The sequence below is a fragment of the Passer montanus genome, unplaced genomic scaffold (genome assembly GCF_014805655.1).
Source record: "Passer montanus isolate IOZ18808 unplaced genomic scaffold, ASM1480565v1 scaffold46, whole genome shotgun sequence".
NCBI classification, from domain to species: domain Eukaryota; kingdom Metazoa; phylum Chordata; class Aves; order Passeriformes; family Passeridae; genus Passer; species Passer montanus.
The window spans coordinates 2,657,371-2,681,860 of NW_024369485.1; the positions used below are offsets into that span (position 1 = coordinate 2,657,371).

Here is a 24,490-nt window from a genome sequence, read left to right on the forward strand (position 1 = left end):
TGGGATTTCAAAATAACCTTGGGCAGAAAGTATACAAATTCTGATACAGTTACATAGCAGCTGAATGCACAATTACACCAGTCTCCCCTGAAAATTCAAGCCTTGGTGCTCTTATACAGACATTTGTATTTTCACTCAGCAGTATCCACAATAAACTCCTAGGTGGAAGTCCTTTGATGGTGGCCCTTCTCCTGGGAAATGACAGGGAAAAGAAAAAGTTCTGTGAATGACATACCCCCCAGTACCACTTCAGTTAGCAGAGCTCCTGCACAAACCTTGAAGCACAAAGTCATGGTGGTGTCCTGCTCTACAAATGTTGAGCAGCCTGACTCTAAGGGATATACGATCACTCTTTTCAAGTGTTACCCTGGAAATAATTTGCCTCTTGGCAGACGTTGCATACTCATACAGGAAACTAAATTTAAATCCTTAGGCATAACATCTTGGTCATGCCTGCCCTTTTGTTTGAACTCCTTTAATAAAACTCTTGCCCTCACACTTGGCTGTACTAAATCCAAATATGATCTTTGCTTCCTCCTCATTATTAGTTCACAGGGAACACTCTAGTAGTTATATGCGGGGTTATCCATTACCTAAAAAGAAAATGTGCCAACTTGGAGCTCTGCTCACTGACTTACATGATGTTTACGCAAGGATTTTCATGCAACTGGCTTATAATGGCCATGTAATTTGCCTCTCCTGAACAGCTTTACAGAACGGGTATTCATCATCAACTGAGATTTTCAGCCTACAACAGGTGAGTCAGTTCATAGGTGAATTGGGAATAAAAAACAGATCAAGGTGGAACATTTTAAAAAAGAGGGCTAGGCAAGCAGAGCTCATGCAATCAATCAAAAATATGATTCTTAAATGAGTAGTTTCAGAGAGGGGTGACGACAAATGAATGGAAATGTTATGTACACAACTCAGACTCATACCTGGCTGAAGGCATATAGTGCAACTGGAAATTTTGGAAAGAAATATCTGCCCACCTGGCCAGCAAGAGCAGCATGGATCAAGGTGGAACATTTTAAAAAAGAGCTAGGCAAGCAGAGCTGGTGCAATCAATCAAAAATATGATTCTTAAATGAGTAGTTTCAGAGAGGGGTGATGACAAATGAATGGAAATGTTATGTACACAACTCAGACTCATACCTGGCTGAAGGCATATAGTGCAACTGGAAATTTTGGAAAGAAATATCTGCCCACCTGGCCAGCAAGAGCAGCAGCTTCTAAACAGAAGAGAGACCAAGGCAGCTCTCCACCTTTGCTCACAAACATGGGCTGTCCCAAACAGGACAGAGGAGAGGAAAGCATCTTGTCACTCTACAGGACACATGGGCTTGAAGTCACCCCGCCTGTTCTAACAACCATCCCTTCTCTAACACCAGCAGATGGACAGTGGTGGTACACAGCTCAGGAGCCCACGTTGTCCTCCAGTGATGGCAAACTGCCTAAATTTGTGTGTGAATGCATGCTCAACATCTCAGAGCCCGACTGGAATAGCTGAGACCTCCCACATTAATAAGTGGGTTTGGGAATTTTTTTTTGTTGCCTCTTGTTGTTTTCTTTTTTTCTTTTTTTAAAATGATGCTGAAGCAATCCCAGTAGACCTGGAAGCACATGCAAAGGGAGACTAAATTGGGTCCAAGTCTCAAAAGGATGAAATAAGGATTTAACAATACATCTCAGACTTAACTCCACTGATGAGGTAGGTGCTGGCTGGGGACTGTGAGGAGTTATGGAGAGTGCTGCCTCCTGCTTTTTTTTTTCTTCATTAAATACCCTGTAAGGAAGAGAGTGCCTGAGACATGAGCAATGTTTTTGTTGGGAATGGATGAGTTTTAGCAGTGGGGGGAAAATAATTTTCAAAATTTACTTTTCACCACCGTGCAACACCTTGAAAATATTTTGGCAAAAAAAGCCAGGTGTTGCACAGTTCCAGGATTCTATCAGAGCCTGTTTCTTTGGCTGGTAGAATAGAAAATGCTACCAGCATGTTGGAGGAAATAAGAATATCTCTAGTCAAACTGTTCAACACAACAACCAGGAAAAAGAGAGTGCATGTGAACTTCCCTGTGTCCCATCTAAAGTACCATTAAGCATGAATGGAGGACAGTTAACTTTTTCACTTTCTTTCTTTCTTTCTTTCTTTCTTTCTTTCTTTCTTTTTACAAATTCATCACAAATTAGGGCTGTGTTGTGCTGGGTGCTTTTCAGAGACATGCCAGGAAACATACAAAGGATGAAAGAAAAAAGTTCCACAGTCATTTCACATGTCATGATCTGGAAAATGATGTCTTGCAGAAGTTCTTACAAAAAGGTTGTGATAATAAGGAACTACATGCAGAGCTCTCAAGTCCCATTCTAAAGCTACAAATGTAAGTTTTATTTGAATTTTCTTCTCAAAGGTAGGCTCTAACTTCCTTATGCATGCACAAGGTACTACTCTGCTGAGGGCAAAAGAATTATTTTTGCTGAATGACACAGGTAAAAATAAAAGTCAGATCTGGCCAAAAGCATAGTCACAGGACCAGATTCACCAATAAGTTCCAGTGGTTTTATGTTACCCCAGTGATACAAGACAGCTATAAAACTAGATTAAGTAATTTAAGGCTGCTGTGTGTCACCAGAAAAGTACAGAGCAGCTGCAACGTATATGGGAAACCTATATTGCAGTGTTTTACCATTCCTACCTTCTCACTTTTCTGACTTTCTCATCAAAGATTAGTACCAATTCCAGATGCTGTGAAAATATATGGAAAATAAGTACTGGAAGAAAGAAAAACCAAGCAATTAACAGCAGTAACCCAAACAGGTCATAATTTCTGTTTGTTAAGTTAGTATGCAAGCAAATTTTCACTAATGTGGTTTTTAAACTCTTTAAAACCAGATTTCTTTGTAGGAAGAGACAGCAATATTGAGTTGGCTTTATTAGCACCACACCATACTCCACAACTCTGAAACCAAGAGCTTTTGAGAAGAAATACATGAGGTCTAGAGTAGGCTGAGAGCTTGTTAACTTAACTTATTGAAGCAATTTCCAAAGATTTCACATCTGCTGTCTCTCATGTGTATCAGACTCAGGCAATTTCATTGTGCACAATCATCACCATTTGAAAACCATATAGATCTGTAAAACACACTTGGAAAATAGTCTCTTGCTGCCTTAGTATAGTCTTAATATCATACAGTGGAATAGATCTAATTTTTTCTTAAACGTAAAATTTCAAAAATTACAAATAAAGTGAGAAAAGATATGCAATGTTTTCATTTTTTTCTCTCTTCAGAGAAATAAAAAAATTCAAATACTAATTTCAAAAACATGGGGAAAAAACATTGATAGTCTATATCTGAGGTTGCTTTCCCATATCAATTAATGTAATAGAGTATTAAGGCTTCAGATTGAAATCTGAAACAGTTGCAAAAGGGCAGAAAAAAATTCCTTAGAAAAACTGAAATGAGTTAGAATTTCCTAACAGTGAGAATGATTAAATATTGGAATGATTTACTCATACTGGCCTATCTGTAAGAAAAGACAGAAGATGGCTCACAGCCTGTGTGCAAAGAGGGAAGAAGATCTGGCTGAACATTGTGGAATGTGTCTTCCTGGCGTGGGAATCTCAGAATCTGGAGTCCTCTGTTCATCCCTTACCTTTTGTGCCATGAACATTGCTGCAATGTTTGCTACTCCATAATAAGATAATGAGGCAGAACATACCTTCAGGGAATTTGAGGATTATAATAAATGAGGGGAAGTCAGTGAAAAGCTGAGTTGCTGAGATTCAGTTCAGAGGGAACCGGGTAAACTTGAGGACAGGGCCAACAGAAAACTCCTGAAGTACAAAAAAAGAGAAGTGCAAAGTTCTGTACCTGAGACAGGAATGTCCAGGCTTTAACACAGGCTGGGAACTGGTGCAGTTGTAGTCCTGGTGGGAAAGTGAGCCCCAGATTGAACCTGAGCCCATGCAGTATTCTTATTATGAATAACATGTTTGGCTGCATGAGGAGGAGAGCAGTTAAGGGTTTTAGGGGCTCACTGTCACCTCCCATTTGCCCCCCTGTTCTGTCCTGTTTTCAGCTCCTCAGTACCAGCTTAAAATTAGACAATGGAGTTGGGATTTAAATATTATATGGAACAATTCTTAGGGAAACAGCTTCTTGAATTAGGGTTGCAGATATTTAATGTTTTGGGACAAACCTGAGGTCCAGATGAAACAGTTTTTGCTTGTCTCTTCTGTCCCTAAATTCATTGAAATCTAAAATAACCAGCTCTGTGAAGTCAGTTCATTTCACTGATGGTTTTGGCAGAGCTCCTCTCCCACCCTGTTGCCAGAAAACATGGCAGAGTAAAATGCCTGTTGGACTGTCACAGCTTTAGGCCTTATGACTCTGAGGGACAAATGCCAAGGCAATCAGTGTGCTGGGGAAACTGCACACTTCACAAGCTCTGCAAATTACATGACCTTGCAAAAGGGAGAAGCCACGAGGTCAGAGGAGAAAAAAAAGGCACCGAAGGAAAGAGCAAGGAACTACAGAGCAATTAATCTCCTCATTTAACCTGCACTGGACTACCATTGTCTCTATTTCATCTGAGCAGATGCTATCTGAGCCAATAATCTAATAATAGCAATTACAAACAGAAAAATTCAACGATGGTAGCAAAATAACTTCTCCTTACCATGAACGTGATAAGGGATTTTGCAAACCACCAGACTCCACCTAGCTTTGCACCTTGCTTATCCTTGCTCTGTATTGTCTCAGTTTGTCTTGCCTTGCTTTATCTTATCAAAACACCACTGTCTGAACTAGCTGAGAATAGCCCAATCCCAGATTTTTCACCAGATTTTCCAGCCTGTATTAAATTTACCACTCATGGATGAATAATCTGTTATCCTTCTGCAACAAATTAATTGCAGGCTGTTACAGAATGAGTGATGTGGGTACAAATTCTGTAAGTGTCTGCTATATAAAATTTAATATAGCCTTTGCTGTTGGGATAATCCTGTGCCAATATACTTGGCAAAAAGTACAGCATGTGTGCACACAACACAAGAAACCTTCAGGTCAGTACTGACAGTTGAATATTTATATGTTTTTCAAAAAATCTTGAGAAGTTATAGAAAGGATTGTTCTGAAGTATTCTGGCTACCCTGTGTGCTTTATAAACTGCCTTTGGTTCAACATGTGGTGCTTTTTTCAAAAGTATATGTAAATAACTGCTTCTGATTGCTTTCAGAACTGCACCCAGCTCATCACTGTAATCCTACCATAAAATATATGTCAGTTATTAAAAAATGAACAAAAAATCCACAGGCATGTGGATGTCATGTTCTGCTAACCTGGCTTTGCCATCTACACATATGGTGCATGGAGGAGCGGAACAGCTACGGTATAATTAAGATTTAATCCTGCAAATAACTTCATACGCTTAACAGTCACTGTTTGAGGGATGGCTCTGCTGAGGTCTGTACTATGTCTGCAATTCATACCACTTGCTGAAGCTGATTTATCTGGAAACTATATCATTAGGTACTGCTAAGAGTGCAACTATCCCACTACAGAACATAGCACGGATAAATTCAAGGAATCTTTACCCAGTCTTCTTATGAGTTTGCATCTTGGATCCTTTCCTATATTTCTAGGTATATTTCTGGTAGGTGTCCAGGTTAGTTTATTTAGAAGAGGCTTGTGTCTACATGTTTATAATTTATAAACACAGTACAGAAAATTCCCCAGGCAGTGAGAAGTATTTGACACAATTAGTCTTTTGCAATAGTACCCATGAAAATATGTTTACACATCGATATGGACTCTTCTGGGGAAAAAAAATCTCCTCTGGGGAAAAAGATTCCAGAAACAGGTATAGCTGCAGCACTGAAGAACATAAATCCCTGTACTGAAGGGAACTCTACTCAGAAACTGTGGTTAGTCTCAGCTTAGTGTTACACCGTGTGTACTGAATCTGCAGCCTCAGTTGAAACCAGCAGGAGCTGCATGTGTGCAAGGGAAGAAATTGGCCCATTAGGACCTAATATGGCACATCAAAGGAAGATAGAGCTGGCATCTTTCAGAGGATTTTCTGATATTCACATGCAACTGTTCACTGTGGGTGGCACTGAACTGGGTATGAATGGATTGGAGCATAGACAGGAGCCAGAGCAACTGCAGCTAAGAGGAGGTCTGCAGACCACCCCCAGGATGCTGTAAGACCACCAGTTTCCTTCAGAACAGTGAAGGAGGCAGGGGGAAATGGAGACTACAGGCATTACAGTTTCTTGCAACAGAAAGCAATTTGCTGTTACCAATGGGAACTGCAGCTGGGAACTGCTTTTTTTTTTTTTTTTTTTTTTTTTTTTTTTTTTTGGTACTTGAAGCTAGCTCCTGAGATCTTATTGAGAAAAAAAATCAGTAAACTTGGCAAGTGAAAAAAATGCTCAGCTTGGGCAGGATGGGCTCTCTGATTCTAGTCTACTCAATTTAGTATTTTTTGCCCAACCACTGAAGATCGTGTCTTGTTGTTATGATGAAATGCACAGAGAGCAGTCTGATGTTATAGTTTATTCTTGTTTCACAATGCTCAGGTGTATGAACACATGCATGCTAGGCTCTTTGTTTAGAGACTGGTTGCTCTTGCCACGGTCACAACCCATAGATAAAAGCCACATATCTGAATCCAATAAGCTGTGTTTAAAACCTTTAGATACACTGCTCTAAGGCTGTGCTCTGGTTTCTCCTTTCCTTATGTGTGTGGGCTGTTCTTTGCCCCTCATTACTCCTCAGATTCATCGTGCCAGACCCCGCTCATGCTGGCAGCAGCAGCATGTGCACGTTGGTGATTTATAATTCTGGGCTCCTTGGGGAAGAGTGTGTTTCACTGGCAGTAAAAGGAGTTGTTGTGCAGGTGGAAACTTGTTTAAACAAATCTGAAGTTGTGATATAATGGAGGTTGGTAGTTTAACATAGGCTCTGAGTGTCAAGAAAACCAATGTTATTTTATGCAGAAGAAACCTGCCTGAGCTCTTCATTTCAGAGATTTCCATCAACTGAAAGGAAAAAGAAAGTACTATTGGGCAAATCTGAAACTACAATCAAAGGTTCATGTATATAAGACTGCAGGTGTCATGTCTGGGCAAAAAAATCCAAATTCTTGTTGTCAGCATGGTTAAGAATTGTGTTTTCACACCCCACTGAAGTTTTTGTCTTAAAATCCTGCTTCCTGTAAACAAATTTCAGATATAAAAATGTCTTTCAAATCCAGACATTCTGCAAAATATGGAGACCATAAGTGGGAGGGGAAAAAAAGTGCTGGTAAATAAATCTTAGATGTTGCTGTCTAATTGTTCCTCTTCGAGTACTATACTCCTGTGACAACAGCACCCCTGATAACATTATTATCTGCAGCCTATAATGTGATTTTTCTATTCTGAAAATTGAATGGAAAGGTTCAGAGGGCAAGTTGTGCTCAGATAACTGTCCAGAATTCTGAATGTTTATTATGAAATTATCTGAACCTATCAAATCTCCAGTTTGAATTGGCAGTGTCCTGAAAACCAGCATTTCATATGAAATTTCTGGCACTTACCTTTTAGGTTCTGGCCAGAAACATCATTTTTGTGGTGTTACAATTACTATTGTCATAATAAAAGCTCTCTCTCTACTTGCTCTAGAACTTCAAAAATATTTGTTTGCAGTTTGGTTCTGAAAGTGTGAAAAGGTTGAGAAGGTTTTCATTCCCTTTTCCTTTTTTTTCTCCTGATTATTTTTGTCTCTTTTGATTCAGTTCTTTACTATCTCAGATTAAACGTCCCAGCAGTGAAACAACTTCAAATTTTGTTCAATCTGATAGTTCTTGTACCTCTTCAAAACATCAGACCTATAGAACAACTGTTACAGTAGTTTATTTCTTTGTCATCAGCTCTGTCTGTTGAAAATTAAAACACTTTCCTCATCTTGATGTGTGGCATATCTGACTGTGAGAGGCTTCACCATCTGTTTTAGGGCCTGTAGAACTTAGCCTGGAATGTGAGCACCATTGTAAGAAACATCCAATGTTTGTTTTATTTCATTTCAGACACAAACTAACTTTACAGAATCTCAATACAGAGCATTTTATTTATTTATTTATTTATTTATTTATTTATTTAATATAAACTGCTTTAGATTAAAAAATTGATTTCACAGCCTATCTTTTTAGGCTCCAGGAATAATCTGACTAGGGAACTATTTTTTTACTGTACCTGACAAAACTCTGTGGTGTAAGGCAAGGCTGAGGTTTCTCTCATCTAACTTTAGCTGTTTGAAACAGATACTTAGCTGAAGCTGATCATGTGTGTTCCCTCTGCTGACTAATGACAGCTCTCACTCAGCCCTAAGCTTGTCAAAAGTCTGGCAATCTGAATCCTAAAGTTTGGTCCAGCTGGGTGGAGGAAAGACATATCTGAATCGTGCTGCCTCAAGGTTTCCTCTGCTCTCAGTAGTGGATTCCACCATTTGGAGCTCAGGACAGGTTAGAATTTAATGTTTAACCTTTGCAGCCAAAAAAAATCTGTAGCAAAAAAGTAATTGAACTGAAACCAGCTCAGTTACTTGACAGTATTATATTTACTGGTACAGGAAGATGATTAATACTGTGGACCTGCTTTCTCAGGAGACTGACAAAGTAACCTCTGGGTTATTCATGGTTAATTACATCTCCAAGTTGCTATTTAAGTCAAGAGAAGTTTGTGGATCTTCCTAAATGGATGAAGCCATACTTCATTTTAAAAAGGCCATTTCAAGGCTATCAAATTAAAGAACAGAGATATGCTCCTCAGTTCATAGGTGCCATATGCCCTTCAAGCTCCTATATGCTCCTCAAGCTTATATGTTGTCATGCAAAAACCTGTGTTTGCTTCAAGCTTTGTTTCTAGTGTGTGCTTATTTGCCCAGGTTTATCACAGTTAGCATCTGTGCCCATTTATGTCATACCAACACCCTCAGACAGGAAGAAATTTGTGTTTTAGTTGAAATATATTTCCTATAAAGCTTGCAGGTTTCCTCGCTACTTAAACTGTGACAGGTATAATTCTGCATCCTGCTTAAAAATCTTCACTGCCAGTCCCATGACTTTAATTTAATATTTCAGAGTGAGTTCTGACAGTGTTCTGTTAACTTTCACAACTCAGCCACAAACCTGGACACCAACTATTCTGGCTTATGAAACCAACTGTGAAACTTAAATCTTTAAACAATTATTGAAGCCTTGAGGTTATAGTGATTCCACATCAGTTAAACTAATTCTTCTAAGACATATCATCAGACTTGGCTGCTAGTAAGAATTTCTGCAGTAATGTACAATTTTTCATATACAGAACAGAAAAGAATTATTCATTCTTTATCTCTGACTGCAAGTTTGCTTGCAGTCTTCTGCAAAGTTATGTACCATTAGTCTAACAGCTGAGGGTTATTTGGCACTTAAAAAACCCAGTAACTCCTTTCTGTCTCTGGTACACCACTGCCCTGAAGTTAAAGCACAATCCCCTTCTTTAAAGCACAATTCAAATTTGAAAGAACTGACTCCCACAAGAAGTTTCATAAATAGCTCAAAGATTAGGACTCATTTGTAAAATGAAGAGAATATAAGCAGGGCATAAACAGTATACATAGAGTGGGCTTGAGTGTTGCTTTCAGCTTAACTGCTCATCATCTGCTGATTATGTAGGATAAAAAAGGGCAAATAATCCAGATATCACACATTAGCATCTCTTTACTGAGAATATTGACAGCAATGATGACTGTCTACACAATCAATGGGAGATTAAAGAACTCTTCTCTATCTTAGTGCTTAGTATGCAGTCATGTAAATACAAAATCATTTGCCAAACGTTCCAAAATATTAATATGCCTAGGAGCAGGTTATGTGGTAGACAGAATCTAGTAAGAAATATAGCACATTTTTTTGATGTCTCATCATCCTACTGAGACACACTCTTCAAAAAGTAGAAAACCCACAATCCTGGGCCTGTTTTTTCATGAAATTCCTCAGAAACAGAAGTTTTCAAGAGTCTTCAGATTTCATATTATTGAGGCAATTGATGCTTTCCTCAAAATAATTTTTGGAAAACTGGCATTCTGGGCCCAAACCATTGCCCTTCCATTCCATTCCATTCCATTCCATTCCATTCCATTCCATTCCATTCCATTCCACTCTTAAACACACAGGTTATGGAATACAGAGTGTAAAAATCTATTACTTTAATCTGTGTGATGTGTTGAAAATAATTTTCCCACATTCTGCTTTTTTCTTTTTTTACAAAGAGTTCTGTCAACATCCCAGCAGCCTCATAATGCATTGTCTGGGGCCAAAAATTAAAAGTCCATTTATCTTGTAGTTGCAGACACGTCAGTGAGTTGACTGATATAGCAGCTGGTCAATATTCTGTCAGCTCTTACTCAGGAGAATATCAGTAGGAACCTTCTTGAAGTTGTAGTGGTTAAAAACATAAGAACTTTGGGTCCTGGTTATCCAAAGATTATTTTCTAAATTAAACCTGAGTATGGGATTGATAATTTGTTTGAAGATTGTTTAATTCTAAGGCATTGTTTTACTTTTCTACACATGTAGATTTTGGCAGGAAGTAGTGAACGTGCTTTGTTTGACATCTGCTGACCTCATTTAATACTTGTTATTAATTCTTCTATTGCAACTTCATTAGGATCACATTCCATCCCATGTGGATGCCCTCTGGTGGTGAATTAACACCTCACTCTGGGCTGATCATCTCTGAGCACAAAAATATTCTTTTTTGCCTTAGTCATACTAATAAACTTTAATTTTATGTAAAGACTCCAGTCAGAGATTAGACAATTTCTGAAACAAGGATGCTAATTTCAACCTGAGGGTGAATGAAGAGTGTTTGCTGTAAACAGGATATTAATGAATAATTATTCAGATGCTTAATCAAATTGAAAGTCAAATTTGAACATTGTTGAGAACACACAAAATGGAAAACTGGTTTGGCTTCAGTTGAGATTGGAAATCTTGAAAACAGCCTTGTCCCTTGTTAATCTGCTATTTCTGTTTTGAAACGAAAAGCAGGAAATCCAAGGGAGAAAAAAGATGAAAAAACCCTCATAAAAATGGAAAACCAGAAACAAAAAAAAGTTTGAAATGAAAGGAAATGTCAATTCTTATTTTATTCAAATTAAGTTCTAATCTCCAGTGTATTTCTCCATCTAAAAAAATAGAAGAATTCTGCTCCTAAGATATGTATTTTTCTCTTCATGTGACCTGACTGCACACAGACTTATCAGACACTGATTTATATTTCCCAACATTTAAAATCATTCAAAACACAGTATGCATTTAAAATTAACACTAAGTTAAGAAACTAAGAGGTCAGATATTTAGGAGTGTGATTTGGTCAAAATGCTCCAAACAGAGGGGAGTTAAAAAAAAAAAATTAGGATAAACACATTCCTTTCTCTCCTGGGAACAAAAACATGTGCTAATTTGTCAACTATCCACAGGCTTGGAGCCGATTTTTTTTTTAATTTTTTTTTTAATTTTTTTTTTTTACGGAGGAGAGGAGAGGAGAGGAGAGGAGAATAAACCCCATGCAATACTGAGCAATGAATAGTGGGAAAAGTGAAGTCTGAAACACCTTCTGAACATACCTCATTAAGACAACCAGTGTTATTGAAACCAGGCAAAACCCTTCACCTGTGACAAAATTTGCATAATCGAGGTGAATAAATGAGCCTTAATGTACAGAATTTTACAGAAATGAAAAGCAGAACACTCTTGGCATCTCACATGCCTTTTTGTTCTCTTATGGTGTCTCATAGTAATGGGATAAGTGAATTTTGAAGATTTGTCTCTGTCTGACAAGGAAGTATACTTCTCATAACTGAAGAAAAGGACAGCAATTCAGCTTACCTCTTAGCTTCAGTAGCTCATGGTTATTGGGCTAATGGTTCCTGTCCAAATCCTTATTTGTCAGGTGTCAGGAGGGCCGTCATGCTATTTTTTCTGTTTCAGGATAGACATTACAACATTTCCTTACTGATGTAATGGAAATTTTACCCTTTGATGGCATGAACATGTTGTATAGCTAAATATCTGCCAGTCAAATCTGGAAATTATGTTATAATCCTATCTCAGTGTTACACTTTTTCAGAGTTTTTGCATGAAATAATGATGGTTTCCAATGCTTTTGCACTAAGAGTCTATCTATTTATTTACAGTTTCAATTTGTCCTTTGTTTTTCACAGTGTTCATTAGTTACCCATCCCAAACAGAGCGGTCATCACTGGATTTCATGAATCCTCTGATACTTCTCATTTTGTAGCAATAAATGTTGAGGTCATAGATTGGGAAGCAGGGATTATATGGGATTTAGAAATAAAGAAGGATACTTACATGATTATAGCCTTGTTGGTGAGAAGCCTACATGAGGAAAACTTTGAGATTTGCTTTAAATTTCTCATTCTTGTCTGTGACAACATCTTTGCCCCAGATCCCTGGTGTGAACTAGTGTGTGTTGATGGACTGCAGTTTAATATTTTTTTGATGTAGCTGAAAAGTTATTAAAAATTAAAATCAAAGACTAATTCAGCTCTGAATATGACTAGATGTCACTGGAGGATTCATACCATTAATCCAAGGCTCTCATGCTCTGTGTGAAGCCAGGAAGGTGGCAGCTGTATTCTGTGCCAGCTGGAAATTTTACCATACTCAGTTTCAGATGAAACCTTTAATGAAGTTGCAAACATACAGAACACTGACACCTTTACTCCTTATCTCCACAGGAGGAAAGGATGCCATTTCCTCGGGAACTGGAAGAGAAAGAACCTTATTTTTCAGTGAATCACTCTGACTCCTCTGCCTTGGAAAGATGTGAGACAGATCCTCCAAGCAGTGAGAATAAAGGTTACATTTAGTGTTACTGAAGAAAATTCCATTAATATTTTCAGCTGGGCTGCTTCATTAGGAAAGAATACATGTGCTGGACATAACACCTGTGGGCATAGAATTTAAGGCTGCATGTGATAATATTGCAGCTGGACCAGCCAGCTTAATCAGTTTCTTTCCTTCATCAAACCAAGAAAAATCAGATTGGATTCCATTAATCTTGTGCTTTTGAGCTCTGAAAAAGGAAAGGAGAACATTCTGGGGAGTCAGAAGAAGCAGCTAGAGCCATTTCTTCTGGGTCCTTGGGGAATCTCAATACTCACTATGGCAAAGCAGAAGAGGTCCAGCTCACCATGGAGATATTTCTTGTGGCCACATCTGTGAGGAGGCACCTTTTAGAGCCACTAATGCCACCCCCATCTTCTGGCTTGTGTGAACTGTGGCAGTGTGTATGGCCATGTTTTTTGAAGTGGGTAGGTAGCACTTTCTCAATAACTTTTGCTAGTTTGAGTTAATACTCACCTTCAGCTTTTTAAGACTTTTCTTTCTATTTTCCTGCATTCTCACCCTTTTTCTTAATATGCTTCTTTTCATCACCATTCATTTCATCTTGGCAGTAAAAAAAATAAATGTGTAAATGAGGGAAATTTATTTTTCTTATGTGAAGAGAGAGAAAACAACTGGAAACATTTCGTCAAAATACAAAGACGATGTAAGGAATTTAGAAGGAAATACTTTTTTTCCCCTGCAATTTTTTTCAATATTTTCCAGCAAATCTATATAGGGTCCTTTTTAGCACTTTTTATATTAAACATATAAATGTATATTTTAAACTTAATTCATAAAATGAGTTATGATCCCTAGAAAAATAAAATGCAGTGTCTTTCCCTTTAAAAATATTGGTGTGCTGGTGCACTGAAGAATTCAGATCTATCTAAGGCTTTTTTATTTCAACATAAAAGTGATTCTTCTGAAGTTCTGAACAGAAGAAACAATCTGGAAGCATCTATACATGTCTTCACATATTTTAGGCCAGACTTGTAGTCAACTCAAAACAAAAAAAATCTTGCAATTCTTTTTAAAAGTGATATTAGAGAAACAATTCCAGTGTCAAGATGAAAGCCTGGAATTACAGACTTCATTTGGGATCTTCATTCTTTTGGAGTTCCTTTTTCTTGAGTTATTCTAATTACTGATTTCTCTTACCTTTTCATCAAACTAATAGTAGGTTTATGGAATGGTAAACTCACCTCCCTGGTGCTCAAAGTGAGGAACAGACAGGTGAGCACATTTTCCTGCACCAATTAAGGTAGTTGGATTCTGTGTAGCTGTGCTGACCTGTGCCTCTCCCTTCAGTTCTGCCTCTGGTTGGAACACACAATCATTACAGTTTATGGTGCTTTGAATTACAAATTAAAGAGGTATTTCTGACAGAATCAATTGCCCCACATGACTACTCCAAAAAAAATACACTTTGAAAGAACTTGCAGTGTATTTTATAGCAATACCATTTAAACAAATCATTTTTGTGTTTATAAGATGGTGGAAATTGAGAACAAAAATCTTAAATTATCCATCTTGCTATCCTAGAAAAATGTCAGGTTTTGTGTCTCACACATCATCAAATCAGTGGCACTAGCTGTCTAAAGTTCTAGAAGTTTTACAAGCCAGGATACAAGTTATGATTTTCTGTGCAAATATATACAAAATTTAAACACAAGAAAACTTTTTAGAATCACTGGAGGATCAGTATCATCAATTTTTTTCAGTGTCATGACTCCTACTTTTTAGAGCTCTTTCCTGTGGCTGAACAGCAGAAACCAAACAATATTTTATTTAAAGTATTTAGATCAGAAGTCCTTGCAGCCTGAGAATATAGAGTGACTTTAAAACATAGATAAACTGGAAGTGAATCATTTAATGCATCTTTTACAAGGAACATAGTAATACCTTCATTTAAACAAAAAAAAAAGACAAAGGAAAAGTTAAATGATACTGCTCAAAAGAAAGAAACAAACAAACAAACAAGAAGCCTTAGTTCGCTTGAATATTCCGAGATGTAAAAAGTTGCCCATGTTAACAGAGGCTTTCCAAAAAAAGACATTTATATGAATCCATGTTTATTTGAAGCGTGGATACCTCACAGTGTCTCTGTCTTAGTTGTTATGGAAAACTTCACAACACCACCTGACTATGTGATGGGCTGTTACATGTTTAACATCAGAGGAAGAATATGATGTGGAAGACTGTTGTGCCCAGTCACAGAAGGAGAAAAAAAGAGTACAGTGAAATTAAGACACTTTCATAGTCTGAGATAAATATGTGTCCTCTCAATTGCAGTGAGCCTTGTCCTGTGATTTACAGTGGAGGGCTCTTCATTCTGCTCTTCAGGAAGATGGGTGGTGGTAAGCTAAATCATTTTCTTCCTGACCTCCAAAACACTGTGCTCTGAATTGGTACAAGTGGTTTTGAGGATATAGAGTTGCAGTCTTACTTTCCAGTCCTTAGCCACCCACAATGTTCTGGCTTTCTTTATGCTAAGAAGTTGAACAATCCCAGGAAACATTGCTAAGACCTGGAAGTCGAGTGTCACGACTGTGAAAGATGCTGGACTGGTTCCTGGTAACATTTCACTTGACCCAACCAATACTCCCTCTGTCAAAGAACCTTCAGAATGGTGCAGCAGCCCCCTCAGGCCAAAGGCTTCACTGGATGGAGAGTTTGGAGGGAACTGATATGATCTGGAATTTAACATTGTGCACATTGTCAGACTGTGCAAGCTGACCTTAACACAGAGAATGGACTCTGGGATAGTGATTTACAAGGAAAGGTGGGCTACTGATTCCAGTCCAGTAAGACATCTTTTACTGGCCTGTAACACAGGATTGATTGCACACAACCAGCAGAGCACATGGGTAGAAGCAAATATTAATGTACTGTCTGGTGGGTTTTCCCAGCATTTCTGATTTCTGTCTCCCTTATGCGTCTGTCCTTGCAGTGGTACAGCAAGCAGGCTGTGGATGCAGCCTGCTCTTCTGTTCCCCCCATTGCCTGTGGCAACTTCTTCAGTTGCCAGACATCCATTCCCTTAATTCTTATCATAAGTACATTTGGTTCCCTTAATAAATCATTGCTTTCTCCATGGATTTGGCTGAACCAGAGAAAAGATTTCTATCTTCATGCCCTTTTGAGGTCAGGGAGATGACAACATGAGAACAGGTTTTCCAAGCAAATATGGAATCACAAGTCATGTGAAGGTCCCACTGTAGCCTGTGAAACCTTTGACCATAGTATCCCTTTTGAGGTCAGGGAGATGACAACCTGAGAACAGGTTTCCCAAAGCAAATATGGAATAACAAGTCATGTGAAGGTCCCACTGTAGCCTGTGAAACCTTTGACCATAGTATTTTTGACAACACTCTGGCAGGAATGTTTGTTGTGTCTATGTGACATCACAAATATTCCCCTCCTTGTCTTGGTATCAAATATATTTAAAGCATGTGAAGCAGTCTCCATTAGAGATGTTAGAGAATGGATTGAAGCACTATAGTACCAGGTTATTCCAGGAACCTGTGGAAGAACCCTTTTAGAATCTTTTTTTTGTCCAGAATTTGATGTAGGCTTCAGGAATTGACTAAGCCTCATAAGTAAACAACTGACAGTCCATAATCAGTGGAGAGAGACTTGGCTGAGATGGGTGAGGTTGTGTAGCCTGGAGAAGAAAAGATTCTAAGGAACTCATTATTGTGGCCTTTCAAGATATAAAGAGGGCTTATAAGAAAGAGAGAGAGACTTTTTACCAAGGGATATAGCAACAGGACAAAGGATAGTGGTTTTAAACTGAAAGATGATACGTTTAGACTGAGTATAAAGAATAATATTTTTAGAACTAAGATGGTGAGACAGCAGAACAGATTGTCCAGATGTTTTAAATGTCCTGTCACTGAAAATGGAAGGAATTGAATGGAAATGGCCTCAAGTTGCAGTTGGAGAAGTTTAGATTATATATTAGGAATTTTTTTTGTCACAGAAAGAATTGTAAGTCCTTAGAACAGACTTCCCAGACAAGTGATGGAGTCATCATTCTTGGAAGTGTTCAAAAAATATGTGGATATGGCAACATATGAGGACATGGTTTAATGGTGAACAAGGTAGTGATGCTAGTTTGACAGTGGGACTTGATGATCTTAAAGGACTTTTCCAACCTTAATGACTCCATGACTGATTGGATATGTTCAAGGTAAGGCTGGAAAGGCCTCTGAGCAATTTGATCTAGTGAAAATGTCTCTGCCCATGTGAGGGGGTGCATAAGTGCTTCTTAAGGATCTCTTTCCTCTGAAAGTATTCTGCAATTCTGTGAGTGTAAGCACCACTAGGAAATCCACTCAGCCCATCCACAGACATGACTTGCCTGGAAGAACACATCTTTCTCTACCGGCCACAAATGTAACCCACAGTGGTTTTGCACTTTAGTGTTTGGAAAAATAATTGTTATTCAGAGGGAATCTAAATTTTTGTCCTTTGTTATCAGCATTGCCTGAAATTCATCTTACTTATAATAAATATAATTACTTACTTATAATAATCAAAATAAATTATAATTAGCAGAGAGTTTTTTGCAATTATAAAAGAAAGTGAAAGAAAATATGAAAGAAAATGTTGTTGTGGAATTGTGTTTAATTAACTAGTGTATTTACTAGAAATAGGCAAGCAATTAGATAAATTGACAAAACATATATTTCATACAGAGTTTCTCCATATTTTAAAGATGTCGTGGTCTATACCAAGAACATATATGTTGCTCTGGTGCTGAGAGGATCATCATTACAAGCAGACTTGTATCTCTGTGGTTTTACTTTGCTGCAAGACTCTGCCTGCATAAATCTGGACAGTGCACATATGCATGAAATAATTTGCTTCTTCACTCAAATGTAGATTGATCAAGGAAAGAACAAAGCAACTTTATTACAGCTTGAAACAGCATCTCACTACTGGAGTTAACCTGTTAAAAGAGCAGGGTCTGTTAGAAAGGAATAGTGGTTATATTTAAATACGTGGAATATTTAAAGTATTTTGAAATTCATTCATCCAGTTTAGAACTGGTTAGAAAAATCAGAAGCAAATATCATCATCATAATAATTACTCATATATCTCATATTCATGGGGTTTTTAACATTAAAAATGTAACAAAATTGTAAAAGTCAGTCACTCCTTATACAACAGTTTTGGAAACAAATAAACACGGATATATTTAGGTAAACATAAAAAAATAATCCCCCTCACAATAGAATTATGGTAGGGTTCTTCAGCAACCATCTTCTGAGTGTAAGAGAATTTTATTTCTGAGTAAATCCTGGTACTTGTTTGTCAGTTGATGCACTGACCTTACATATGTAAGACTTCACACTATATTCTGGACATTGGATGCATCCAGTTTAAGTGATGCTTTCTTCACTGGTGCAGTACAAATGCAGAATAACAGTGGTTTGCTTCACTGTGCCCACCTGGGCTCTAGCAGGACATGTCTTTAGGGGCAATGGAACTCATGGCAGCTGCAGGTGCCAGTCCCACACTACACAGGCATGCAGAGCATGGTTTGCTTCACTGTGCCTACCTGGGCTCTAGCAGGACGTGTCTTTAGAGGCAATGGAGCTCATTGTGCCAGTCCCACAGGCATGGGACATGTCTTTACCCAGCTGCAGGTGCCAGTCCCACACTACACAGGCATGCAGAGCTACATCCTGAAGTATCAGGCCTCCACATCACAACTGGATATATCTCAACGTCTCTGAGAAGGGCTTCAAGTTCAAGTTCCTGCACCAAGAACTACTTTAAGTGCTTCAGGTGTGCAATTGAGTGTTCATCATAAGAGAGCAACTGAAATGATAAATTTACACCTAAGAAGGACCCATTCAGTTCAGTAAATCATTAATATATATCCACCCATTGCATACTAGATTTGAAGAACTTGATATTCTGGAATAAGGTAATGGCAGAGTTTTTCTTCCTCATCAAATTCCAAATGAGAGGTCATACCTATAGTACATGGCACCAGTTTTCAAGGAGAAATATTTAGGCATCATTGAAACTTATGGCTGGAATGGTGCTATGAATCTCTGCAGTCTTGTTCCCACGCATTGGTAATTACAAGTTTTCTGGCCTTTCAATAATTTTATTGGCTAAACATCTACAAGAACTTGTGTTCTATTTTAATTTGAAGGTTTTTTCTGTTATCTAGTTATGATTTCTTCTTTTTCAAGCTGTCAATTATCCTGCTTATGAAAGGCATAGGAAAAAAACCTCATTATCTTTCCCATCCTAGGTCTTTTTACATCCTTCTTGTGCCACCGGTTCATTCCCCACTCCATTCAACTGTAATCTCCTTTTAAAATAGCAGTTATTTTGAATTTTCAGAGAAGTCATGCTTTCTTAATCTATTGCATTTTTGTTCATCTTCGTACTCTTTCCAATATGTCTATATGTTTCTTTAAATGTGACAGCTAAACAGGGCAGAGTATTCCATCTGAGGGCTCCCTGGTACTGAGTAGGATGGAATAATCATCTGCTTTCTCTCAGAGGCAACACTTCTATTATTAAACTCCCAATGAGAGTTGTCTTTTTTGCAGTAGTTTCAAAGAGCAGTGGATAAATTGTGTGCTCTCCTATAGCTTCTGGAGACTTTTTCACACTGATGCTTTCTGACTAGTCTGTGCAGCTGGGTTTATTTCTTTCCTAAGAATTTCTTTCTTCCAGGGTTTGTAGAGTGCACCTTAATGATAAGGAGAAGAGGCTGGTTTAAACAGAGAACTCTTTCACACTGAGGTTATTCAAGATAATTTATATGCTGGAATTCATAGAGAATGTTTGATGAACTTTTTTAAGTTTTGCAGTTGTCTTTCAAAATGGGTGGTCATTAAGTGTGGAATAACTCAATAATACAAAACTGAAAAGTGTGAATTTGTTACATGTGATTTGCACTGTACCAGTCTGTTTATGCATCTGTCATCTAATTTTTGGGTGTTAAGCTATTTTGGGATGATGTTGGCTAACAGCTCAACACCCACCTTGCTGCTTGCTCCCATGTCACTGTCAGTACCACGCCTCCCTTGGACAGAGCAGGGAGGAAATTGGATGAGAAGCTCATGGGCTAAGAAAAAGGGGGATTTCTTCCTAATTACCATCACAGGAAATACTCAAAGTTGAGGTGGTGGGAGAGGAAAGAATAATTTATTGTCAATTGAAATAGACTTTGGTAGTGAGGATCAAAAAGGCAAAAGCTAAACCCAGCACCTTTCCTCCTCCTCCTTCTCTGCCAGACTCAACTTCGCTCCAACAATCCAACTCCATTTGCACCCTCCCCAGCAGCACAGGAAGGATGGAAGATGGGGGTGGTGATCAATGCATAACAGGTTCTCTCTTCCACTCCTTTTCCCTCATACTTCTTCCCCATTCCAGCATGAGTCCTTCACAATCGCTGCAGCCCTTCAGGATGAACCCGCAGAGCATGGATTGTTCATGGGCTGCAGAGAACTACTACTCTGGAGCTTAGAGCCTCCTTCTTCAACCCTGGTACACCCACCTCTCTTTCTCACCCGATTCTGCTCCCTCCTCCTACCTCCCTCTTATGTATTTACCCTCTCTTGAGTGTGCTTCCTCAGCAGCACCACTGATTTTCCAGAGGACCACCAGTGTGGGCTGAGCTCTGGCACACTGAATCAGCTGCAGAGGTGGCTGGAAGTGTCTGTCACAGGCACTGGGCAGCCCCTGGCCTCTCCCTGCAGCCTGCCCACCACCAAGACCCTGCCACATAAAACAGACACATCTCTGAATGTCCCTGTGACAACTGGAACACCCCTGTCTGGGGACATGTGGTTTTGATGTTATGCAACCCTTCCTACAGCAGCATCTCAACAGCTGTGCAAAGGCACCAGCCTTTCACATAAAGCTCTGCCAAAATCAAGGGAAGACAGTAAGGAAAGTTTGAGGAAAGCTAAAAGAAAATAAAGTCTTTGATTTCAGAAAAGGAAGCAAGTATCAATAGGTACAAACCCAATTTGGTTCAGAATATTAGAAAATCAGCTACAACAAGCATAACAATGCAATGACATAACGAACATTTCAAATCAGAGCAGGAGAGAGCTATGTTTACTGCAATAGTAGTTTTATGGCCAGAATGTCGTCCACATTATCAGTCTGAGAAACATTTTACACAAATAATTTGTGTTGAAATTGTGAGGGTATCATTTGCAATAAAGTGGTCTAATCCACATACATTTTATTAGTAAGCATTTCTCTGACCTTTTTATTTATTTCTGTTATAAAAACAAAGCATGTTTACAGATGTTATTGTGCTGATTTATAGTATCTTTAGAGAAAGAACCTTTTCAGGTTACAAAAATTATGTCACTTCCATTTATATTAAAATATAACTTCTCTGTGGTCATTAAGGAAATTATATTACTTGAGGTAAAGCATATTCAAGGATCTACACATAAATAAAACCAGGTACATTACAAGCACTATTGTGATATTTATCACTGATGGAGCTTATGATTGCAGAACTATATAAAAATCTTTAGGGGTTACCTTAGCTTAATGGTGTTCTTCCCTTTCACTCACCATCCATTTCTTATTGCAAACATCTGCTTGGAAATAAAAAGGGTTTTATATTTCCCTGGGACATACTTGGCTCTACTAGAACATTGCTCATTTTATTTAAGAAATACTTAAGTTTAATCAAGTTTTTAATTCCAGAAATATTACAGCCACTCATCTTGAATGACTTGCAACTCTAATCTATATATTTTAGAATGTCCTTAATGAAAAAGAATAACGTAATAGCTATTGTTGGATTATATAGCAGAAAATTAACTTCTTTGCTTTCTCTCTTGATTAGTGCTCTGGCATTTATTCAGGGGCTTGGCCTTGCTCATTTTAGCCTTGGTGTAATAATAATAACAAATGAACTCTATTACTCTTACTGTTTGCTTACTTCTGTTCTAATGTTAGGTACTCTCTAGTTCATCTTGTAAATTACAGCTAATATAGGGGAGAAATATCTATATATGAATAAAAGAAAACAAGTTCCTTATAAACTTTACAAGAAACATTCTTTTTGAAATAAATCTAATGGTTTTGGAGAGAAGAAAATTATGTGTTTTGCACTCACACTGATGAATGCAAAATTATATACCGTATTTCACTTACTAATATGAACTAGTAAAATTCATGGCATGCTGTTTTACAGGCAGTAAAATACTTTTTCCAGATGTGGCTTCATAATTCTCCAAAGACTATCATAGTTATCATAAGATTTATGGGGGATAATTTATTAATCACATTTTTTTTAACTCTGGAAATCTGTTTAGTAAGATGAAAGGGAGCTTTAAAATTAGTCATTTTAACCAAATGTGGATGGCATTATGATATCAAGTTACTCCTTTTGTTCAAATTATTTTTAATGACTTTATTTGTTTTATAGCCTCCACAAGTCAGTACCAACTTGGTGGTAATGATATATCCAGCAAAACTCTAACATTTTGAAAACCAGCAAGAAAACTTTTTCTAACACACTAAATTAACTTAACTGTGCTATACTATTGTTACAGCTTATTTAGGGATATGTAAGCTACTTAAATTTATTTTTATAAGATTTGAAGGAGACAAAGCTTATAAAAACTATGCCTCATGACTCTAACCCAGCTTCCTTAATGAAAGTTTGTAAGTGGATCATATGTATAAAACACTGCAAAGACTGAATGCTGATTTAAATTCTGTATTTTACAACCAAGTTTATACTGCTGAAGCAGTTTTATTAAATCTGTAGTGAATGTTCAATACATTATAGATCTGATCCTGGAAGCTATTTCATGCACAGTTGGCCTGATCCTCTGTATAGCATGGCTAGGGTAAATAATTTTCTTAAGCCTTGCACCTTTGGGCCATACCCAGAACTCCAGGTTAATTGATTTCAGCACCAATTCCATGACAGATCAATTTCTTCATCATTCCCTTCAGCTGAACCATGTGAACAGTGGCAAATGCAGATACCCTGTGTGTGAGATTTGTGAATGACATCCCAGACCACAAGGGCTTAAACAGGCATCTGGTGTCCACTGATTTGCTTTAGCCTCCTGCTAAGCTTCCAGTGGTTGAACCAAGACAGTTCTGCTCCCCAAAAGGCTCACAACTTCCAGTCCTGTCCAGTTGTCTTAAGATATGTTAGTGTTTTCGAAATTCCACTACAAGTCTAGGTTTAGAGGAATGAGTTGCGCTTTAGCTCTCCATTTGCAGGAGATACTCAAGATCTCAGATACTCCCATGCTTCTATCTGAGATTCCAGTTTCTAAGATCCATACCTCCTGACATCTAAAAGCACCTTAAATTCAATAATTCAATCCTGCCATGGGGGTCATCAAGCCAAAAAGAAGACATGAAGGCAATTTGATGCCATATTGTGCTTCTGTCTGAGATTCCAGTTTCTAAGATCCATATTTCCTGACATCTAAAGCCTTAAATTCAATCCTGCCATGGGGGTCATCAAGCCAAAAAGAAGACATGAAGGCAATTTGATGCCATATTGGCATTTGTCTTATTGAGGGTAACAGAAATAAAAAAAAAATAAAAGTTTGAAAGAGATTAGGCTGGCTGAAGTGTGAGAGAATACTGAAGGAGGAACTGGAGGAGATGGTAAAGGGTCACATCAGGTCCTGTTATGGGAAGGTATTCAGTACTTGGAATACAGATTTATAAACTGATATTCTTAAGCAGAAATGGTGGTAAACTATTTTCCATCACATATGACACAACCCGAGCTTTATCTCTGTCATGTGACCACTATGACCCTTATCAATGTCTTCACCACTACACAACAGACTTCATGCAAAAAAAGAGGAAAATAAGCATTTCCCTCTTCTTAAAGATTTTCATACAGGCTTTAGAACTGCAAATATTTCACCTTCTCTTAAGCACTGCCTAACAGTAAAGCAACCCCTTAGCTCTATTTCTCAATGAATGTTTCTTATGATTTTAGGATATGAGGATTATAATTCTACACCTTAATATTAATAATTCTACACCTTGTGTATTTTGTGGTGTAAGATGATGCCTGTTGTAAAGTCAGCCTTAATAACCTTCTGGTGCAGAACTCATCTCCTCTTGATTTCCAAACACGTGTATGAATGAGTTAAGGAAGATGATGCAGCATTCAGCTGGAGCTGAGCACACAAAATAAGTGAAGGAACTTTCTACCCCAGTGCTGTTGATATCCTTGCTCAGCTGCATAGCATTAATTTGAAAATCTTGTCTGAGTAACATGAGTTGGTTTTGTATGTGACAGTGCAGAGGCAAGCTATAAAGATGAATATTTATGATATAAACCTTGATAGAGGTTATAGATCCTGCAGAAACACAAGTAGACACATATATGTGTGCACTTGCATGCATAGAACATGAAGTAACTAATCTAAACCTATGAAAATTCGACTGTGTAGCTGATTTCTGTACCCAAATTTGGAGTAGAGACTCTACATGCTATTGCTATGCTATAGCTCTAAAAATAATGAAGGTGTCTTGCCTAACTGTAGACTACATTA

At 37.9% G+C, this 24,490-nt stretch overlaps 1 long non-coding RNA gene across 1 annotated transcript; it reads left to right on the plus strand.

The window, feature by feature from the left end:
• Nucleotides 1–689: 689 nt before the first annotated feature.
• On the plus strand, nt 690–12,986 carry LOC120508204. Its single transcript, XR_005628955.1, has 3 exons — nt 690–757; nt 1,600–1,711; nt 12,793–12,986. It is a non-coding gene; the product is annotated as an uncharacterized LOC120508204 (long non-coding RNA).
• The last annotated feature ends 11,504 nt before the right edge of the window (nt 12,987–24,490 follow it).